The following is a 24,580-nucleotide window of genomic DNA, read 5'->3' as shown; positions in this document are numbered from 1 at the left end:
GGGGAGCAGAGTGGGGAGCTGAAGGTGTCCCTCCCCCTGGGAACATCAGTTCCTGAAGACTCAGAGCAGGTCCATTAACCTGGACCACAAGAAGGGTTCTACCCTGAGATGTTACAGCTCACGAGGCTGGAAAAACACAAAGCACATACAAAGCAAATTATAAATTACAGGAATGATAGTGATTACTATGATGCATTTACAACTACACAGCCTGTAAAAATTTATTAACATGATGTTATGTGAAGTTAAGATAACAAGCAGTACAGTATTAGACTTGTTATACTGAACTCATAAATATTGCCTGAGCACTGTTTAAATCATGGTATTGCTACTCAGTCTATGAACAGCCTGGTTATTTAACAAGGCTCAGCATCCCTCCTAGAAATTTTTAAGAAGTCAGAAAGAGAAAGACAAGGTTAGAAAAAAGGACAATGGAAGAGAGTTCTGCTCTAAAATACTTCCACGGAAGAATAACAGTGATATTTCCTGCAATGAGAAATAACATTTTAATAGCCATATTAGACTTTTTCAATCCAATTTTCTGTCAGTACAAAGTAATAACAAGCAAAGATCAATAGCAAAACACTTCCATTTCATTCCAATTATACCGAGCCAATTAGGACGTTACAGTCTGAACGAGACCTACTGGAGTAGGTCTGAGTAACAAACTCAAAGAAATAACTCTGACTGAGAAAATACAGACGTACTGCAGTGGCTCAAGGTACAGTTCACACACTTACACCATGACATAATAAAGTAAATGAACAGTAAATGAAAAAAAAAGTATGGCAATTTATTCTTCAACTTTACATGGAATCTGGCTTTAGTTGCACTCAGAGAAAACTGGTTTTTCGCTTGACATTGTATTATTAACAATACTGGACAGTGAAAAAGTCAAATCAGATGGATTTTTAAAAATATTCTTAATATGACATTTCAATGTTCATTATGCTTGGATGATGCATGAAATTCCAATCAACATTTCCCCAACAGAGCCTATATTTGCTGAATGTGCCACGAGCTGTTCACCAACTACCACACTGTATTACCCGCTGTGTGGTTCATAATTCTTGCTTTAAAAACAAGTGCAATGCTCCATGGCTTTGGTCAAAAATGAAAAACATAAGGAATCTCTTCCATAATGGTCATTTTGAACATATCTTTTACCACTGCAAATTGCAAAAATCTGCTTAGAAACCCTGGTCTCATGTTGAAATGTCATGCTATTAATATTCACAGGACCCAAACTTGCAAGTGTTAAATCTCCCAAGTACATGATAGAGCTGGATGGAGTTAGAATATTTGGCAGATTTCTGTACTTATTTTAATTTAATTGTATGTTGTTTTGCCTCAGGAATTAGCCTGAAGATCCTGTAAAGATCATTGTCATTTTCAGGTCAGCTAAAATCTAATCTGAGGTTTATGCTTCAGGTAGTACTTCAGAAGCAGCTAGCACATCTTTATAAAGAAGACAAAAGTCAGCAGTACCATTTTCCTAATCAAAACTCTATTTTTCAGACACAAAGCATTTATCTTGAACATTATCACAACATAACATATTCAGCCTTGTTTGTATGCAGTACGCTCTGTGACCCTCTTTAGTTCACTGCCTTGGAAACAGGACTGTTGCCGTGCGAGACCGGCTCTGGGCGGGCGCCTGCGAAGCACGGCGGGAGGAGGGGAGAGGTGGCAGCTGCTTCAGCTCTGCGAGGCTCAGTTCTTGCGCAGGAACAGACGAAATGGCGACACGGGGCTCGGGTGAAAACACGTATTTATTGTGGAAGCGTGTTCCCGAGACACCGGGGCAGCGACCGGGGGTCGGTTATACCCCGTGCCGGGGGTGGGGGGGGAACCTGAGCTGCGGACAATAGGACGGGAGGCAGGGAAACCCCCGGGACAGTAAAGGGAAAGGCGGGGGGGAGGGGGGGGGGCGGGGACAGGGACCGACCGCGTGGCGATGGGGAAGGTGGGGGGGGGGGTAGGGACCGGACTGCGTGGTGAGGGGGAGTGATAAGGGAACAAAGGGGGAACGCACGGGAAGGGGGGAGGGGGAATGGGGGGTGGGGAAAAAGAGAAAATTACAAATCCCGCACAGAACACTGATTAGGGCTCTCCCACAGGTGAGTGGTAAGCACCAAAACACCTCAGGGTTCACGTGGCACATTCTAGGATAGTGCTGACACACAGAGAACAACCTAACAGGAAAACAGAGTTGCAAAAGGTATCTACTCCCAGATGCAGCTGGAATAGTTTTCTCCTTGACTTTCCCCTTGTTTGTCATCCCCATGGATTTTTGACTGGACTCCCCCTGCTCCATACTAGATTTCCAGCTTTTAAATGGAAGAACTAATGGGAATGCTGACCCAGCTTCCAGCTCAAGTGCCTCTACCCTCCATCCACAAAGATCTTGCAGAAACCCTGGCATTTGTTTGGCTGCCCCAAGTTTCCATGATCAGCTGTAGGTGCACATGGTAATGAGACTTCACCTCTCTATTTAACTCATTACGCAGGAAAAATGCTTTGCTCCTACAGAAGACACACCAACTTAATAGGAAGTTCATTTCCATGTATTAATTACCCTGTAGCAGGGAAAAAGACCGAAAGCTGGCCAGAAATGAGCATGATTGAGTGCATTGCTATTTATGTCCTATGTGAAGCCACTGGCTTTCCTTGCATTTTTACCAGATTACATTGTTTCAGAAAAAAATCTTAAAAAAATTAATATTATTCATTATCTTTGATGATCTATAGAACCAGAACCAGGCCACAGCATATATAATCACAAATCTATACTAATGAAGAATTCAACAGATCAGAGAAAGGCCTGGATAATCAGTCACTGATTCATGCCTTAATTTCTTTCCTAATGAGAAAAATCTTTCCACAGATGAACTTTGTCATAATAAATTCAATCTCTACTGCCAGACTCCCAAACCATGGGCTTTTGTGGACCCAGATTAGCTGTCAGGACCATAACTCTATAATTGCATTCTGAGATATCTCCTGGGACTGCAGTGTTGCAACATCACTCATTATCTTTCCCAAGAACTTCCTGAAAATAGAAAAAAAAAAAGGAGAACAGGCACAGGCTATTATTGCTCCATTTAAAAAACACTTTTTAGTGCTTTAAATTCTATTGGTGTTTTATACAAAGCACAACCTACATTTCCAGTATTTTGTAAGCTGTGATGGTTGTTCTGAGGATATACTTAATCTGATGAAAATTGGTTTGACAGATGTTGTTTTGAAGTTGCAGCATTCCTTTTTCTAGGCATCAGTAAACAAGAAAGCAAAAATTATTTTCTGACGAAACCTGATTTCATTTATACATGTATGTGCTTTACAGCTATTTAACACACACATTTATTTAAAGTTAATGAATAGGCGCAGCTGATACTGTGTAAGGAGCACAGTTTTGTGTTTGCCAAGACTGGTTAGTGTTTGTGTCAATACTTTCAGAGCAAATCCTTATTTTGTTATAACATACGGAGAAAAAAGAACACATCTGTTAAGATCTAAGTGTTCAGAGAACTTACCCTGATTTTACATGTGCAATGCTGCACCTGTTTAACATAAGATTCTCTATTGGATTCATTTGTCCTGACTGTTCAAATAGAATAGATTTCTATTATTCCATAATACTTAGCTTAAATACGACCTTTATGTGACATGGAAGGTAAATCACAAAGAAGATGAGATAACGTGAAAAGATCATTAACTAGATGAAACGAGGCATTAATAATACTAAAATCTTATGCCTTCACCTTAGAGGGATTGATTGAACAGAAGCATGACAGACATACTATAAAGACAAACACAGTGACACAGGAGGAGTTATTGTGAAATCTCTTAAAGGCCACACAACACACATTGGACAGATAAGTATTTATCCAATTCCATTAAAATAGAGAATCTGACTAAATCAGTTTTCTAACAAAAAAGGGAAATTTACAGTTAACTATCTCTGTCTATAAATGCAGTGAACGTGTGCACATATGTGCAGAGGCTGTGCATGCATGCACACAGAGATGACACAAATTCACAGCTGTTTCAGAGTGGTCCCAAATGCAGAACAAAGCAGAGCAAATTGTGGGGGAGATGAACACCTGCAGCCACTCTGGAGTTTGGTGCATCCAGCAACAATTTGAACAGCAGATCCAATCTGGAGGAAGGACTGTGAGCACTGCTCAGTGCAATCCAAACCAAAGGGCTCCATTCAGAGCTGACAAAACCAGGAAACACCCCCACACAAACATAAAAGCTCCTAAAATGGGAAGTGGGTCTCACTGCAGCCAGACAGTGCAGAAGGTGAGTGCCCATGTAGGTGATCAGAAAAACCAAACTAACATACCAACACAAAGAAAGAACGGGAAAAAGCAGTAGTTAAAATAGTAGCTCACAGTATACCTCAATTAAAATATCGTATTCAGGCCAGGAACACCATAAGTGAAGAATAAGAGCAGAAAAATAGATGGGAAAAATAGCTGAGAGAGCACAAAGAACTCACATAAGGAGACGAGCTAAGAACTCTTAGCATAGAGTATACAAATGAGTAGGTAATATTGTTCTCATTTACCTTCTTCAGTATAAGTAGAAAGTGACACTGACTTGCAGAAGACTACATTTAAAATTATTAATAGCAGACACATTTAAAATAGTATTGAATGTAGAACCTCCTCAAAATACAGCATCAGTCTCAAAATTTCCACTACGCCAACATTCCAGAAAGGTTAGCCAACTTTAAAAATTACTAATTACATAGATGCAAGGCTTTTGTTAGACTGGATGATTTTTTTTGTCAAAATATGTTAGACAAAAGTTAAATCATTAAAACTGCATTAAACTCATCTTCTAGATGGAATGATTCACATTTATTATTAAAAAATGGGAATTATTCACATTTATCTTTCCATATCCGCGGGAATTAATGGTATGTCTTATCACTGGTGACCACTTTTTGCTCTTTCGAGTAAGCCTGGCAAACAGATATATAGAATCTATAAATACATGTACTGTGACTCATAGTTGGCCTATAGGTATGGAAAGCAAAGAAGCAATTTCTGTGATAGGCACGGAGCCTTCCTGCAAGCCAAAGGGATTACAACACAGAACCTGGAGCTGCACTCAGCTTCCCACTCCCACCCTTCAGGAAAAGGAACACACAGACAGCATACCCTTGCCCCTCCAGCATCCCAAAACAGCAGGGACTTGAAAAATGAGCAGAACCTTCCACTGAACAGCTTGCCCTTTATTTCCCTGCTCATTTCCAAAAAAAACACCATTCACATTGCTCACAATTAACTTAGGCAAGCAAAATGAAAGCCATGTATGAAATACTATGATCTGCAGTTACTCATTGATCCCCGAACTGCTCCCTAGTGAGAGCAAATTTTGTTAGTTTTTACTTTTTACTGGTATGATATTCACTCCATGAACGGGTTCCCCAAATATTCTGAGCAGAATTTCCTTTTCAGTCAACAAAACTTTAATCCTGCCCTTCTATTTCTGCAATTGAAAGTATTGTGCCCAGTTATTCAAATCATTCACCTTAATATACAAGGTTGTTTGGGAATTTGTATTTTCTGGTTATGAAACATAAACGTTAACTACTCTTAGTTTCCATCTAATGCTTCTTTAAAGGTGTCCAGCTATGTCATTACAGGGGTGCCTATTTGAATTTACAGAGATGCATTTGATTTTGGCATTGTCTGCAAAAATAAATACCAAGATGATTAAAACCACACTGAGATAATTTAAATCACACTACTCAGCAATAGAATAAAACTAACAAACACCGGGCTCATCAGCTTGCCTGAAATAATTTCCTATTGGTTATAATACGTTTAGGTTATTAATTTTCTGGACAAAAAAGTAATAATTAGTCTGACTGACTACCAGAGGAAATGTTTTAGCTCATTGCATGGAGACATAGAGTACCTGATATTCTACAATAATTTATTGTGTTGAGGTCATTTATCTGCCAGAGCTTTCAGATCTTTAAGATCATCCACAGGATGGCACTGTTGAACCTCAGAGTCTCCTGTACATGAAGCAGGGAACAACCTCAAAAACATCCAGGTGCTGCAGCAAATACTAAAATGAGTAAAAAGCAGTACTTCACCTTGATGACAAATCGTGATGAAACACAGTATGTACACAAATATACACAAAATTCTTACACACACTTACAGATGCTACTTTGGGATACAACTTTCCTGTCCTTGTGTCTTAGGCTGTGCCCCGATACACCCCAACAGAATGCAATGCCCTATCAGAAAATTTAATTACTATTTGTTTTGCTATTCACATACAAGCAAATCGGGTGTCTGAGCTTTTAATGAGGTGGTAAATGACTGGCCATTACATTTAATAGCAACTGATTGACATTCATTATTCTTACATTCACTATTAAGGCATTGCAGCATATGTCCTGATTAATCTCACCAGCCTCTCATTAATCTTTTGGTTTAGTTCATGTAGAACCTATAAAAGGAAATTATTTAAGAAAGAGATCCACCATCTCTTATCTATACTGTTGTACATGATATTGCTATCAGAGAATAAATTTCTCTTTCATGCTGCCTTCTGATCACAAAATGAAGATTTAAGTATTTCACCTTTTCCATGGACTCAGAGGATTTAGAAATAGTCTGCAATTCTCCAACTGCTGGTTGATTTATAAAGGTTCCATCCTGTTATTGCAGTATCTCCATTAGCTCCTAGTGAACACCAATGGCCAACTTTTCACATACAGCTACTGTTGCATTAGCCCACTTCTAATAATCTGTAACTACTTAACTGTGGAAAAAAGAGAAGTATTTCTTCTTCTTGAAGTAGACATAAAGTAAGCAAGTTCTTATATAAAATAAGTAGTGCTTAAATGGTGAGACCACTCCGAGGAAACGCTAAAGTAAGAAATGAAATAGGGTAGACTTTAAGCATTTGCAAAATTACCAAAGACCGTGGTTCAAAAGGGAGAGAAGACCAAATCTTCCATGCGTTTGTCAGGTGCTGAAGTGCATCCCCGTGCATGTTCCCATGACAGCAATGCACTTCCATGCTGAGAATATCATGACCATGGGCCTGCACTGCAGTGTCTTGGCTACAGAGATGTAGTAGCCAGTTGTGGTACTGTTGTACTCCTCCATCTCTCAGCAGAAGAAAGATGGAGTGCAACTGGAAGAACAGCTTGATGCTGTACTAGGAATACAGGATGTCAATGCAGTGAGAAAAACACAAGAAGATAGAAGCTGAGAAGGTGAAAATCTTATAATTTCTGGCCAGGTGAAGCTGTGTTTTTCTCAGAGTCACACAGCAGTGGCCCCAAATTTTCCAGCCTTTCCTGTTAAGAATTCATAATCTGAATCTTGCTCTCCAATGTTTCACAGTATTAATCACTCAGTAGATGTGCAATTCTCACTCTCCTGCTGCTTTGAGCATTTGCAGTATAATTTTTTAATATCCCGAAAACCAGTGCAGACATGAAGTCAATTATGCAGGTAACTGTAGTAGAAGCCTTCTCAACCCAATTTTACACTGTGCATTCTGAATGGTTTCCATTCTACAGTCATACCTTACTGTTATGTGAAGCTCTCCAAAACAAATGTCTGCGCCCATAGCAGAAGGGACCATGAGGAGTTCTTGTCCATTTCAATAGGTCACTCCTGGGGGAGCTCTGAACACGATAAAGGGTGTTGTTGGAAGGTCATGAAGATACTCTGGTAGTATCAGACCCCATCTGAAGATTGTGTAAGCTGACTGTTCTTGACCAAAAACTTGCTTTAGTTAAAACCCTGCCAAAGTTATCAACAAAATTTTCCCTATTCTCCAGCGGCAAGTGGAGCCATAAGTCATGTAATCCAGACATAAAAAACATTCTTTAAATATACAATTTTATATTCAGAGCTCACAAAGGAGCAACAGAATATGGAATTAAGAAATGTTTTTAACTTAACAGCTTACTTTTAATAGCAAGAAACCCCCTAGTCCAGACATTTAGCCCAGACAGGTTTTTACTGTAACACAAGACAAGGAATAAAGTTCTCTCAAAGGGATTGAGACACAGGTGCATCTTTGTTTAAATATAATTTCGCCACAGAGAAGCTGACCTCCATTGACTGAGAGGAAGCAATCAATCACTAAATTCCTCTACTACCATTACTATGCCTGTGCTGAGAGGTGGTGGTTGGAAAGGCAGCATCATTTTCTATCCAGAAACATCCAGTCACCTGAACACTATCAGAACAGGCTGTTTCTTCCTTCCATATTAATCTTATGGGTTTAATCTGGAAGGTCAATATCGGATATTACTACAATCATCTGCAAAACTTCCACTGTCAATGGGACTGGGACGTGGTGCTATGAAAATACACAGAAAATAACCTTCAGGAAACAATAACAATGGGATTCAAAGCATTGTAATCTGAAGGATGTCAAGAGGAGTTCTTAGACACTAAGCTTTCACTCTGTGTGAAATACATGTCTAGCTTTGTAAAGTGATAATAGAAGCCATGACAATTCAAATGGATAATAGATCAATGTGCTGTTAAATCTGAATACAGTACTAAAGTAGTACCCATTTATTTCAATGGGGTGTAGAAATCTTAAAGCAACTACAAACTCTTGAATGTCAATACCACTAGTGAAATTTCTGTTAATCAAAGAAGAATGACTGCTACTTTTCTAGTTCAATCTCTCAGATCTGCCACTTCCCGGTGTTCTATTTGTTTGAATGGCTTTAGTAACAGCAAAAGCAGTTCATTTCCTTAAAGAAGCACCAGAGCAGGGTTATTTTTTCTGTATGTGATACACATCTTTGCTTCTTCAGGACAAACAGATCAGCCTCTCTGAGGAATGAAAATAAAACATTCATGCACACTCTCAGCCTAGCCTAAATTTATTAAGAAGCAGCAGTAGTAGTGGTACTTTATGCTGCTAGTTTGTGCTAGTATTTTATACTGGTCATTTCCATGCACAGCACAACAGAAAAAACAAAGATGCACTAAAAGTTACTCATTTTACTTTATTCCCCAGCTGGTGGGACAGTTCTGGCTAGAGTACTGTCTAAAGCTACGTTTCTATCCTTCTAGCTGCAGGGTGTCCTCAGCAAGAACACAATTATTTCAAAATAACTGCCTGGTGGCAGTACCTTTGGCCACTGTCTGGATGTTGTAACAAGTTACAATATAATAATGGAAACTGACTTAGGAAATCATTACCCTACTCACCTTTGAAAAGTGTACCTATCTAAGTATCAGCTTTGGCTGGATTTGCAAAAATAACAATACCATTCCTCTGTATGCTTCAAAAACCTGTTTCTGTCATCCTGTATACATTTGGACATAGAAGCATTAATGGCTTTTTATTTACTAATGAAGTGGGACATGCTTCGTAAAAGCCTATTAACATGCAAATGCAGAAGTCTCTCATGATTCAGGTAATTTTTACTTTTATGTAGTTCAATGGAGTCCCAGTACATCAGTGTTACGATTAATGAAAACACACACCACCACAATCAAATTTTCAAACAATTAAAAAGTCAAAATAGCAATTGCCACAATAACTACACCATCTATCATACACACAACCAATTTGTAAACACTGCTTTTCATAACTTTTCATAATGTGGTGTGACTCAAACCTTATTCTTCTCAAATTTTCCTATTTGGAAGAAACATTCTGTAAATAGGAGCTATTTCTTCTACAAAAATGTATTTTCTATTATTTTTGTCTTGATTCCATTACATTTTCTTGTTTCCCCTCCCACCTTTAAGACTCCTCAATATCTGGGACACAGAGTTAAACATGTGTGGAATGCTGACTATTTTAAGAGTTCAGTATAAAACACATCCCTGTTGAGTTTTCATTACAAAAGCAAGTGGTTAGAGGGAGCTCAAGATCTGCAGGAGCAAGAACCAGAGGAAATTTTTCAATGGTACTTTTTTTGGCAGAAGGTACAGGGGAGGTAATGATTCTGTCCTTCTCTAACAGCCTTTTAGCCCCCAAGGACTTCATCCCAAACCAGTAGTTTTTGTGGCTGTTTTTAATAGCAACATATTAACTGTGCAACAGTGGCAAGTTAATCACCAAATTCTTTATTTTCTATAATGTGATGACTTTGGATAATATATTTCCAAAGTCAGTTCTTTCCTGAGAAAACATCTCTGTAACTTGCAGCATAATCACTTCACATGTAAATACATCAGGAATTTGCAACTTGTAGCAACCAAATTTTGCTGCAAGCTGGATTGTAAGATGATGCACTGCCTGATTCGGCTGAACTCTTCTGAATTCACATGATCTTAGACACAGCTGAAAACCTTTGCAACATGAAGTCTTAAAAATACTTTAGAGGAACAACAGCACCAATTTAGATCTTATAGTTCTTCCTTTTTTTTTTAAATCAAAGACTCAGAGAGAAGATAGAAAATATACCTCCCTGGGATTGCTAAGTCAAAGGATACAGGAAAGGATTCAGATGGTTATCTTGCTTTCATCAGAAAAACATATCATGAAAGCGTGAGAGACAGAGTAGAAATCATATTGACAGAAATGCATGTGTCTGCTAAAGCTCTCAGATTCCATTAAGGCTCTACATTCTGGTTTGGTATCTTACAATACAGATAATCTTAAAAAACTGAGCCCCCCAAAAAAATCCAAGTTTTCATTTAACTGAAAAGTAGAGGTATTTTTTTAATATTTTATTCAGAAGAGAGCTGCAAAACATAGAATAGCAAAGGTCAGAGAATGCAACAACTCTAGAAGTAGCAATAATGTATTTTGGGTGTCTATCTGTTGTCACTTTTTAGTCTCTGAGCACCTACTCATGGCAGGTACAAATAAGTTGTGAGGCCAGACTGCATTTGAGGCTGCTCAGAAACAAAAAGCTGTGGTTCAGTGAAAATCTATTCTCTGAAGAGGGGCTGAAAAAAACCCAAACATTTGCATTACTAGAGGTTTTAATAACAATCAGGTAGCTGTGACCTCAAAAAGCTCAAAATAAGAACACAAGAAACCAAATTAATATCTGAGGTATTTACTGCTTCTGCTTGTATTCACATATAATCCTCCTTTTACATTATAGTCTGAGATCACATTTTATAAACTGATACATGTAAATTTTCGGCCAATAAACAAGTTTGCACACTCCTTTCACATCAAATGCCTACCCATTCATTCTGTAACCACAAAAAAGAAAAATCAAAAAGAGCATGTGTAAAGTGAATGTCCTTAATTTATCAAAAGGACAAATAATTTTCTAATTTTCATCCTCCATATTTATGGAAAAAGTCTCCATTAACAAACATGGCATGTCTATTATTAACCTGCACTGTCAAGAGAGGAGACAGATTCTCTTGTGTATTCTTGCTCTGAGTACTTGCTGCTATAACATTAAAATTGACAGAAGGGTATTGGGCTTCTGTCATATTTATTTAAAATCTTCATACAGAAGAAGCCCACAGAGACATACCCTAGGCACCCAATGACAGCAATGCTATTGCTGCTACATAATGGCCAGCTGCAAACTGAAGTTTAATTTCATTTTTGCCTGTCAGAGGGATCTCTTCTAGCTACTTCCAGTTGTAAAGAAACGTCCATGAATTTTACAGCACCAATCCTCATTCATAACTGTAGCAGATCAAAAGGAGTAGAAAGTGAAGTGTGCAGGCGTTTTAAGGGAGAATAGCAAGTTTTGTTGTGAAGCTCTGCTACAGAGAACAGCAACACTTCCTGATGCGACACAGAGAGGATAGTAGCACAATCCAGAGCTCAGAAAAAACACAGTGCAATCATGCAACTTGATCCATGAACAGAAGTAAGAAGAGAAGGGCCCATTCCTCCTAGGTTCAGGAGTTTATTCAGTACTGGGCAGAGATACAGTAGGAAAGAAAACTGCAAGGCCAGGAAAAAGAAAGGGAAAGGGGGAGGGGAAGGAAAAAAAGGAAAAAAAAAATCCTCTCCTTTGGCCGTACTGCTAAATATGCATCAGGAAAAATTTCCTAAAACACATGGAAGTGTAAGCTCCTATGACAGGCTCAGATAACAGGGCAGGAGAGAGAGATAGCCAGGGGTACGCTCCATGTCAAGCACAAGCTATCTTATTTGTAGACAATAATAAGGCTAGAGAAAGCCCACAAAAAGATAATGCAAGGATGCCAGTGACCTGCCTACGAAGTGCTTTGATGAAGGTACCCCAGAGTATCAGTGACATGTTGCCATGGATTTCTCACCTCATGCAGACAAAGGGCTTGGCCATGACCTTGTTAAGCATACAAAGGGACACAACACTGGTGCACAAATAGTCTTTCTTCTCCCCCTTTTCTGTGTGGGTGGGCTAAATATAATCACATGTATGTAATTCCCACCCCCAATCCCCTTCCCCCTGCCCCAGTTTTATAGTTGTGACATGGAGAAATGATCCAAGTGTAGCCAATGAAGAGATGAGGAACACTGCAATTTTTGCAAAAGATAATCAAAAGACAGATTTGCAACTCATATGAAAATCACCAATAAGCTATCAGCAGTAATGAACTACCAGACATTTATGGGTTAATTTCGGTATCTCTGCTATTCTGCTATTTTCTGAAGCCCAGTTTTCATACAGGCCACTGGAGATCCTCAATCTTTTATGAATCAAAATATTACTACTTCATCATTTGAAAGAGGAAGGCCACAACTCTCAACAACAGAAGAAAAATGAATGGAGAATTTCCCACTCTCTATGTCTGCCTGTGCTGGCATGACAGACCACACTGTGTGACAGAAAGCAGCTACCTAGCATTATGTCAAAGAGAGAGCTATGATCACCCTTGGAACTGGCAAAGTCATGCTGATTTTAGCCTGCATTCACTTTGCAGAGCTTCAAGTAACAGTAGGGTGTTAACACCGAATGGAAATACTCCAGAAAACATGAGCAAGCCAATTCACTATTACAAAAGTTGAGCCTGAAGTAATGCCTATCTTTCTCTAGGTCTCACTGACTGGCAAGCAGCCCCTCATAACTTTCTCATAAACCACTCAATGCTCAGAAAGTTTCATTTTTTATTTCACCAAATGTTATCTCACTGCCACTCTTGGCACACGAAGCAATTTCATCATCTGTTACCATTTCTTTTAGGTATGGTAATCTTGAGGAACAAATTAATTAAAAGCTTAAACCAGACTGACAGGTGTGACTTCAGTAGCAGTTTTTTAATAGAAATGTGTATTTAGAACTTCAGGAAGGCTGGTAATTATTTCAGGTAGGTCAGGTTTTAGATCAAATCAAAATATTATCATAGCAATGGGAAGGAGTAATTTGGTGATATTTATGTCCTTGGAAAATCTAAGGAAACTTATTCAGCATCTCAACTATTGTGCACATATTACAACAGTTTCAAATGCAGTTTGTAAACTTGAACCCTTGCTACTTTCTTTAATATACCCTGGTGCATTTTTCAAAGGGCTTAGGCCTTCACAAATGTGACTGATTTAGACAGGAACACCTGTACCTCTGGAAACTGAGTGAAGATTATTAAGTACGGTACTTGCACTTGAAAAACCACTTCTGAATTTTCAGTAGAATAAGCCTGCAGAAACACTATCACAGAAGCATGAGGGAAGGGAACTATCTGATATAATCCTCAGGGAATATAGGAAAAGAATTTCAGCACAAAAATCTTTGAGCATGAACAGGATAGTGCAAAAGAGCTGGTTGTTCACCTTCTCACATGTGCTTTTTTACTATTAACAATTTGGTTGTAACGACAAGGAAATATAGTACTGTGCAAAATGTGGACTTGACAGCCCAGAAAATCATAATCCTTTTAAGCACAGAACAGGCAATGCAAGCAGAGGCCAACTCAAACATTGTTGCTAATGTGACCTTGTCCCTGGACCTGCACTTCACTGTCTTCCCTAGTGGTTCATCTGGCTTCAGCTCAGGCTCAGTTAGCAGTGCCCATACACAGATACCAAGCCACAGATAACAGTCCCATCACTGCAGCCTGTGCTGGGTCAGTGCTCAGAGCAGGCTGTCTCTCTGGAGGTTCAAATGCCCATGGCAGCTGATTTGCTCTGAAGATCACCAACTTTTTCTTCCTACATGGAACATTTCATTGTAAATGTATAATTTTTTTTTTTTTTGCACTCATCTGGCACTGGCAGCCTACTGATCAGAACTCTGGTCACTTTGGACCAACACAGCTGTACAGACAACCGAGAGCAGGTTCCACATTGTTGCATCAGATCATTTATAAGATGTGGGGATGACTGTACAAGCCACACTCTGAAAAGGCTAGATGGCTCTCCTGCATCATCCAGTCTTCAGTATGCGTTGCTTGGGTGGCTCCTCCTGGACAGCAGCACAAAGGACAAGTGCTTCCTCTAAGATCCCTCTTAGTAGAGGTCTGCCACTAAACTTCAGATAGAAATTGAAAATCAATCTTAGATTGTATCACTTCTTCAACCTAAGAGAGTCTTGGAAACACTAATTTCTAACCTATTCCCTGGATATACTATTTACGGAGTTCATAAACCAAAACTGCCTTCAATGATTGGAGAACTAAGTCTAGACAGTCTAAAAGACAAACAACACTGAAAAAACTAATAAAAAAAATTACAGAACTGTAATTACAGAGCACTCCACAACATAACCACAGAAGGGTTGAGGTTGGCAGTGACCTCTGGAGACCATTTGATCCAAGTCCCTGCTCAAGCTGGGCAATCTAGAACACAGGCTGCCCAAAACAATGTCTTGGCATTGCTTTCTATTACCTCCAAGGATCAAGACTCAAAAATCTCTTTAGGAAATTTGTGCCAGTGCTTAGTCACTCTCACAGGACTTTTTTTTTTTTTTGACTGCTGTTCAGAGAGAACCTCCTGTATTTCAGTTTGTGCCCATTGTCTCTGGTCCTGTCACAAGGCACCACTGAAAACTGCTGTCTCCATTTTCTTTGTGCCCTACTTGTAGGTATTTATACACATTGAAAAGCTCTCCCTGGCTCTTTCAACCCTTCTTCACAGCAAAGGTGATCCCATTTCTTCATCAGTTTTGTTGACCCTCTTCATTGGCTCCAACTTCCTCTTGTACTAAGGAGCCCAGAAGTGGACACAATCCTCTGGCATATCAGCCCTTCCTCCCATTTTTATCTCATATGCATACTTGCTGTGGGCACAGTCTGTCCCATCACCTGGATTATTAATGAAGACGTTGAAGAGGATTGGACCAGATCCAGTACTGACCTCAGGGATACAGTGCTAATAACTGGTCTCTAACTAGACTTCCTTCAACTGATCATTCTTCTCTGTGCCCGGCTATTCAAGCAAATTTCATCCAGTCCATGCTTCATCAGATCCTCTCTATGAAGATCTTTCAGCAGACAGCAGACAGCTGAAAGAAGGCCTTTCTGAAGCCGAGGTTGAAAACATCCAAGGCTCTCCCCTTGTCTATCAAGCTGGTATTTTCATTGCAGAAGTTTATTAAGTTTATCAAGTATGACTTCCCTTTGATGAATCCATGTTGACTTTTCCATCACTTTTGTGTCCTTCTAGGACTGAAAGTAGTTTCCATAATTACCTGCTCTAACAGGAAGTGAAGTGAAGGCTGACCAGCCTGTAGTTCCCTGGCTCTTCCTGACTGCCTTTTCTGAAGTGCTTATAAACACTGGGAATTTTCTTATTATTATTCCAAGAGTTTCTGTTAGGTGCTTCAAGAAAACAAAAAAGCTATTGTAAGGGTGGGAAAAGTCAAAATTATGAATATGCTATTTTATTATTCAAAAGATTTAAACTTAGTTGAATCTTTTAACTATCAAATATAGTTCCATATAAAGCTTTCAAAACTTTTTGAGACATAGACATCAGATTATGCAATGATTATTCTGAAATAAATACCAAAGATAATTACAGAACTATGAACTCATGAAATAATCAAGGTACACACATTTACATTTTACGGTTTAGAATTAACCATGTACATGTACATTCCTCTAGGAAATACATTAGATTAGTGAATTTCAGCAGTATTACATTTTGCTATAGATACAGTCTTAAAAGTTATTATCCACCAAAATATTTTTTATGTAGTGCTATTGCACAGTAGAATTTGAATTCCTCCTTTCCTGCATTTATGAAGTCAACTTCTGCATAAAACAACCCAACCATTCTAATATAATCATCTAACAGCGGAGAGACTTCTGGGGTATGGAAACTTCAGGAATTATTACATGGAGACATATTTGAATTCAGCAGCACATGTAACACTAAGTACATACTGTACCACTGATACATAGTCTAGACAAATCTTGAGCTCCTAAAAATGGAAGAGTCATGTAAAATTTCTAGAATGTAGACAAACTGGAAAACAGTGGGCCTCTGCAGTCAACACTGTTCATCTTCACAAAAAATGTGTGGATTAAGAGACATTAAAAACTTAACAGAAGACAGTGAACTTCTGACTCAGCAGCAGCTTAGTGAAATCCCATGAAAGTTAACTTGTAAACTGCTTTTTTTTCCCCCCATTAGCCTTTTTACCCTAAAATAAAGCTGTCCAAATGTTGGCTGGTTGCTGTTTAATCCCCTTTTGTGGGAGACTAGAATAATGACAGAAGAAGCAAAGTCTCTGTCAGAGTTACCAAAGTAAAATATAAGTAAAATGACTTTAAAAATCCAGTGACACCTCAAAAATAATTCTGCAAGTGCAATATGTAAACAAAGGCAAACAAATGAAATTAGATCCTAGGAACTGCCTTTTATTTTAGTGGGCCTGAGATGCTTCATCCTGTTCAACCTTGGACACAGGAACCTGCAACATTCCCTTTAAAAGGATTACCTAATACCCTTTACATCACAGTTTGCTTTGGCCAACTTAATGAATTCCACATCCAGGAAGAAATGCAAATTTCATATATAAGGCTGATATCAAAACTTGCAGTAACAAGTTTATCTTACTTTAAGAAACAGGGCCAATCTTTTTCCTATTGAAAACACAAAGCTTGTAACAAACATTTTTTCCCATTTTTACAATGTTGTAGATATCTAGACCTTAGGCTTTCTACTTGTCTATGTGCCCAGGTCTAGTAATCTAATTTAAAAAAAAATCCAATGCATATCTAGATGGCTATTCTGGTGCTGTAATTTGACAGCATTACTTTATTCATTGCAGACAATTTCAACTATAAGCTTCATAAAAGATAATGTCTGTCTCGGTAAGAATGAACCCGTTATCCATGGCAAGAAGTGCTCTCCAAGATGCAGAGCTTGCAGCAGACTGATGATAAACTCACATGTGCCATATTACTATCCTTTGTATTTAAAAAAAACCCAGCAAAATTACCTCTGTTTCTCCCAGGATACCTTAAGACCAGCAAACTGATTAGGTAAGGGTTGTTTTCTGGGATCAACTGGTTCTTGCAATTCAGCTAAGGGAATATAAATAAACATCTTGAAGAGGTGCACAGCAGAATTTACAAGGTGGGACTCACATGACATTACTTACTTAGCATCTATATGTAATTCAGAATTAACTTAGCTTATTAAAAATTCATCCTGATATTTCTTGAAATATTCCTGTGTGACTGATAGCTGAATTGAAACAGTTCCAACCAGGACTTCCTTCATAGCAATAAGGCTGTCTACCCTCTGCAGGTAGAAGTATCTACTCCATAAAATGCAGATCCTCTGGAAAACAGGGATGTAGCTTAAATCTTTGAATAACTATCTTCAAGGGAAGATCAGCTGCTCTGCCATACTCAGAGTGAAAGTAACTTTAATAAGATGTGGAAATGCCACAGCCTATCAGGGACTCTCAACTGCCACTTGTTTGTCAAGAACATTCTCTGTGGTATTTTTGCATGTAGCAAAAAAATGAGGTGTTGAGACAACAGTCCCAATAATGGGAACACACTGTTCCAATGATGTGACACAAGTTAAGCATGATGTGCAGGAATCTTAGGGCATGAAACAGAAGTCTGAGTATTTCAAATATATAAAGGTTCACAAGACCAAGAGGTCATCTAAATTTTCAGCTCTGTTAGGATGTCTAATGAGATACACCATCTGTGCTTGCAGATAAGGCATTTCTGCTTGCAGGTATCTGCTCTGCACAGCTAAGGCAAAGTAAACAGAGCTTCAACTGCACAAGATTTTTCAAAGCTTCATGAACAAAATGAGACTGTCTTGCAATTTTGGCAGACAGCACAATCCCCAAAAACAACACATAAAACACCAGCTATTCTTTATCACCACTGCTTCTATTCGTTGTCCCTACTATACACTGTTACAAAGGAAAATCCCAGGAAATCAAAGGGCAGAGAATATGAGCTTCACAGACCAGGCAGGCACAAAATACAAAAGATTGGGATTTGTGAAAAAAAGAGGTAAAGACACCTAAAGCTAAATGGGAGAGATACCTGACATAGAGTAATAAGTTATGAAATACAGGCTAGAGACGATGAGGCTGATGAAGAGATCAGATTAAATTTTAGAACTAATATAACTAATTTTTCTCCAGCATTCCTGGTGAACAGCAAGGTGAACATGAGCCAGAAGCATTTGCTAGTAGCCAATAATGCTGGCTTTATTTTGTGCTGGAGATTAACCTGCTCTGCTGACACTAGACCACATTTGGAATAATGTGTTCAGCTCTGGGCCCCCAAAACATCAGTAAAGTAGTGTGAGCTCAGGGAGGACCATCAGGGTGCTCCCAATGTTGGACCACTTATCCTCTGAGGAAAGGCTTAAGGAACTGGGTTTGTTCAACCTGCAGGAACAAAGGCTTTGGGAAAACCTAAGAGCAGCTTGCCAATGCCTGCAAGGATGTTACCAAGAAGACAGAGCCAGGCTTTAAGCAGTGGTGCCTGGCTGCAGGATGAGACAACAGGGATAAGCTGAAAAAAGGGAGGTCCTGCACAGAAAACTTGCCATGTGGACAGTGGAACAGAAGAACAGATTGCTTGTAGGGATTGCACAGCCTCCATCTCTGGAGATTTACAAGACCTGGCTGAATAAAGCCATGGGTATTCAATCTTGTCCGAGCTCTGCTTATCCATGCTTTAAGCCTACACTAGAGACCTCTCAAGCCATCTCCTACCTGAGTTAACTCATGATCCAAAGCCTGGACTGTGTCCTTAGATGCTGTTGTTTGTAAGACACTTAGAACTTTAAACCAGGCAATCTGCACCTAGCAATTGGTTTCTAATAGTGACCAATTGCAAAAGTTTAGCAAAAGTGCTTATGACTAAATTAAGTTCAAAGTGATCACTTCCCTGCTTTTCATCTCATCAACAGCTCTTTGTCTTAATCTGTTCTCATCCATTATGGCAATTGGATGAGAGTCCCACCAAAAGTCTCACCATGGCCTTCCATGGCACACACCTGAAATCATCTTTAATTAATGTACACTTCCATCTAGCATGTAACCAGTGGAAAACAAAATTCTGCTAATGGTATGTAAATTGTTTAAAATGAAAGAGGCTGAGAAAGTGGAAGAAAAGTAGCAGGAAGGGGTGTGTGAACCAGATGTTACTTACTGGAATTTAGATTATTCTACTCAGTTTGTCTACTAATACACAGAACTCACAAATTGCACTGAATGCTCAACTCATTTATCTTATGTTACCCTCACATTAACCCTGTCTTTCTTCAGCAAACAGTACAGACCTCTGGTTATCAATGAAGATTACACAAGAGGTGCTCTTGCTGTAACAGCTGGAAAGCGTTTAGCAAGAAAGCTAGGGAATGCTCAAGAAAGAAGACATCTAGAACTAAAGGAGTCTAGTAATTTCCCAGAAAATATCCCAAAACTATACTCAGTAAATCACATAATAAAACTTTTCACAGATTAAACTTTCTTCTTTTTCTTCATAGTGCCCAACTGGAGATGTTAAATTCAATGAATGGCCAACTTGAGATGTTCAATTCAAGGAAAGGCTAATGCAAATAAAGGCAATACGAGCTATAACATGCAAACGAACTAGTCCAACATGACTGCACCTTAGGGTTAAGCTGGCCAGACCATTAATTATACTCTCTGCACTTTAACTTCAAACTTGCGTTCTTTATACTTGAAGAGCATTTTAAAAATAAACTGATTCTGAAAGCACCACTTACAAGCACCATCAAAAAGGCCATAAGGAAATTATTCAGAGACTGCTGTGAAAAAAGATTTTTAAAGTGTAATAAATAGGAACTAGAGCCACAGGAAATTCAATGGGTATTATAAAAAGTTGGGCAGGCACCTTCTTAATGGCATAAATTCTGTGGAATAAAGCAAGTTCTGAACTAAACCTGGAGAGTTGTTCATGCAACTAAAGTTTGTCAGTGAATATATAGATTGAACAGATTTGACCCCAATCCTTATAAAAACGTATGTTTGTTTGTTTTGGTTTGTTTTTTAAGATTTCATTGCCAAGAAATTCTTCCAGAAGTTCAGTTTTGGCATAACAGTGTATGAATTAGCACCTTGATTTTCCTAGACTTTCCTTAGACTTGTATCTGTTATCTTTAATATGTGGCATAAATTCAATATGAGTAATTCTTCTCTGGTTTCTTCAGATTATAGTCATGGAGGTAAATATGCACTGAACTTTTCTATCAGATACAAGAAAAGAATGAAAAGTGAAGAGAGGAAATTTTATACATTTCTCAGTTTGATTTTTTTTCTTTCATAAGATGAAGTAAGGTAAGAGTTACAGTGTTAGTTGGTGATTCATGATCTGCCAAAATAAGCTTAACTAAAAGAGGAGGGGGAAAAAAACCCCACCTAAAAGTTTTAGGTTTCAAAATATGGAAAAAAAAGGAAATGTAAATGTTCTCAGAAAAAATAATTTTCTTGGCAGAGATTTCTGTGGAGAAATGTGTGCGTTTTTCCAGATGAAAATTGAGAAAACAACCTGGTAAATATAGATGAAAAGTTTAAGTACCACATGTTAATCTAACTAGCACAGTCTCTGCAAATACATCCTAGTAAGATCAGTCACTCTTTGGATGAATATCAAGATATGTATGGTTTTGATGTAAAAGTTTAATTTGATTCTGTGCATACATCTTTTACTTTCACTTCCCTAAAGTAAACCATGGAAGATATGAAGTATTCCCTTATGGAAAAAAGCCTGAAAAATCTTTATGCAGAGTCAAATTGCTTTAATTCAGTGTGTAGTACTTAGTGTTCATGACTTTTCATATTCAGTAATAAACTTCTCTTCACCCACCTGCCCCCGCAGCCCTGGTGGTTTTCATTTAGGATGCAAGTCTGTGGTCCATCTGCTGTTAAGCAACTTGAAATATTTCATTTGTAGGAGATGTCCTGGAAGAGTTCACATTTGGTGGGAATGGTATTGGCAGGATAAATATTGACTTCTGTGGTAGCACTCATTAGATGGTAATTACAGGCAAGATGGTCAGAACTGATGTCTGTCACGTGCCCACGCAGTATCTGGGACCAGAGACACTTCTTAAGCAGTATTCAAAAGTAATTCTCTTTAAACTGGAGCAACAGCAGCATTTCCTGAGGCAAGAGTAGTCTTCTGAAAGCATGAAGCCTCTTGTATCCCTCTATATAAGGGATACAGGAACCAACCATTTTCTATTAATTTTTCAGTGACCTTTGTAATCCAAACATTTTTGCAGAGTTTGATGCCATTCTGGAATTCCTCTCCACTGGCTGGGCAATTAACTGAAGGGCTGTCAGCTAGGCTGGTGAGTGGCGTCGGTGCGTGGGCTGTGGGTGGTACTGTGTTTAGGGAGCAAGGTCACAAGCACCCAGTGTAAACCCAGCTTGAAGCTGGGAGGTTGGTCTGAGCTCAAGAAGGACCTGTCCTTCCCGCTCACTTCCTTCCATTCTTGGACCACCCTGGTTTGGAGCTCTTTTCTATATAGTTCATGATAAGCAAAAACCTTCATTATTTTGGTTTTGCTAATATCCCCCAGTCTTAATCCAGGAGTTATGGACAGGGTGGGTTTTTTATTATCAAATACCACAACAACATGAGAAAAAGATGAAAATCCATTAAGTTGCACTGTCGTCCCTGCTTTGCCTTGCAGATTGAAACACTTTCAGGCTGCTTGCAGTCTTGTTACTGTCTGAAATACTCATGTGGCACCTTTGCATCTTGATTAGATTCCTGTGTCTGGCATGGTGGTAGGGAGAGACAGAAGGGTGGAGGTGGGGACAGCATGCTGTCAGTGAGGTCAGACAGTAAAACAGTTAAGCATCTTCTCTGCAGTGGGAGCTCTGCTGCTGTTGCAAGCCCTGGCCATGGCTAACACAGTTTTGTGTGGTTAACAAATAAAATTACTGAAGTCTAGGCTGCAGCCAGAGTGAGAAATAACCTGCTTCCCCTACTTCCACCAGCTAGGAGGAATAATCTGTTGCCTGAGGTTATCTACAGGGCATTGGAGCTCTGTGCTTACTTTTCAGCTTAGCTGGGAACAAGCTTGTAGTGGTTTTGAGTTTGCAGACTATACTGGTAACCCTCTAATTCCAATTTGAAATACCTTCTTGAGGAGAAAAGAAATTTTTGAGGCAACAAAGTTGACTACTTCTCTCACGGTAGAAGTAGAGGTGAATGATTTGCTTTATATGAGCCCAGTTGTGAGTTAGAAACTACAAACTTAAATTTATGATCTTTTCATAGTAAAAAAAATGAAGCAGCATAAGTGTTCATTTCTGTAAGCAATCTCTGAGAAAAAAAAATTGGTTGTGAAAACTGTTGGATTGTATTCCCACCTGTCTGTGATCATCCAAGAGAAATTGCAGCCAATTGGGTATTTGCCCTAGAGGCCACTTGAGCTGTTATCTATAGGTATCCATCCTGCTCTGGGTAATATATGGAAAAATTCTTCAAGGCCTAAGGCCTGAAGCAGGCCTTTAAAGACTGCAAGGAAGGCTGTACTCAGGCCAGCTGAGATGAGACAAGATGTTATTTGAGGACTCTGCAAGGTAGTCAGGTTGGTGTTACACTCCTAGGGTAAGCAAAGGCATGGAGGCACCAGCTTTAAAAACTTCCTTCTCTTTTTTTACCTGCCTTTAAACATAGGGTCTTTGACCCCTAGTGCAGGTGGTGCTGTGTGCTCTGTCAGGGTCCACTGAGAAGCAGTATCCAGTGCACAGTTCCTTAAAATATTTATGAAGTAATCTTCTGCATCTGTGCCACTGCTCTGTTGAGATCTCTGCTGGTTCCTGAAGTTCATTACTCGGTTGTGGAGTTTTGGGTTTTAAATGGAAGTCCTTCATAGTTTTGTTCTTCATTACCTGGCATACAATAAACACAGCTTCTGAACTTGAGTTTCCTCAACAAAACATGCTGCAAGAGTGTTGTGAGGAGGTTATGAAGATCTGATATACTCCAAGTCTCTTAAAATATAATCAGCTTTGCCAGATAATTTGGCACTTGCTGCCTGAGTGAGCAGAAGAACTGCATTGAGGTTGATTGGCAGGCTTGACAGGCTGGAGAGGGAAGCCAGAGTGAACATGGTGAAGAGCAGCATGGCCAAGTGCAAAGTCCTGCACCTAGGTTGGGACAATTGCCATCACATAGGCTGTGTGGTCAATGGATTGAGAGCAGCCCTGCAGAGAAGAACTTGTGGGGATCCTGGTGGATGAGAGGCTGAACATATGCATGTGCAGCCCAGAAGGCAAGTTGTACCTTGGTCTGCACCCACCTGGAGTATTGTGTCCAGCTCTAGGGACTCCCTAGATAAAAAGGGTGTGGACCTGTTGGAGTTGGTCTAGAGGAAGGCCACAAAAATGGTGAGAGGGTTGGAGCACCTCTCTTATGAGGGAAGGCTGAGAGAGTTGTGTTTATTAAGCCTGGAGAAGAGCAGGTTCCCAGGATACCTCTTTGTGGCTTTTCATATTTGAAAGTGATCTTAAAAGAGAGATGGGGACAGACTTTTTAACTAGGACCAATTATGACAAGAGGCAATGGTTTAAGCTGAAGGAGGGTAGATTTAAATTAGATATTAGGAAGAAGTTCTTTACTGTGAGGGTCATGAGGCACTGGAACAGGTTGCCCAGGGAAGCAGTGGATGCTCCATTGTTGGAAGTACTCAAAATCAGGTTGGATGGGACCTTGAGCAAACGGCTCAAGGCAACCTTAAAGATGTCCCTGCCTATGGCAGAGAAAGTTTGACTAGATCGTGTTTAAACAGCCCTTACAATCCAAACCATTTTGGTGTTTCTGTGTCTACAGGTTGTGCCTATGTTGTTTTATATTTTGAGAGGAGGGAATTTCAGACCATTAACTAGCTTATGACTGTATTTTTTAAAGTCCAAGTAAAAAAGGAATGTTTACCTGAAGCACATTTGATGTAGAGATTTGGTGCTGTTGCAAACAAGAGCTGTGCAAGATTTGAAAAAAAAAAAAAAAAGACTTAGACTAGCAATGTTTATGGTCTCATTTATGTATAAACCATTTTTTGTTAAAAAATACCAGCCTCCATATGATACAGTAGAAAGAAATTTCTTTATAAGCAGATTCTGGTACAGAATCTTGCTGTTATGTGTCTGACACCTCTTCCTGAGGCAAGATAAGGCTGTGATGGAAAGGGAACACTCACTGATACTGAATTAAAAATACCAAGTCTTCAAGGCTGGTTTTCC

At 39.2% G+C, this 24,580-nt stretch overlaps 1 protein-coding gene across 2 annotated transcripts in view; it reads right to left on the bottom strand.

The window, feature by feature from the left end:
* The window catches only part of DAP (death associated protein), a 54,400-nt gene that overhangs the window by 5,736 nt on the left and 24,084 nt on the right, over positions 1–24,580 (bottom strand).

The sequence above is a fragment of the Taeniopygia guttata genome, chromosome 2, assembly GCF_048771995.1.
Source record: "Taeniopygia guttata chromosome 2, bTaeGut7.mat, whole genome shotgun sequence".
Classification (NCBI taxonomy): domain Eukaryota; kingdom Metazoa; phylum Chordata; class Aves; order Passeriformes; family Estrildidae; genus Taeniopygia; species Taeniopygia guttata.
Note: the sequence above shows the minus strand (reverse complement) of the source record. Positions and strands in the feature narration are given on the sequence as shown.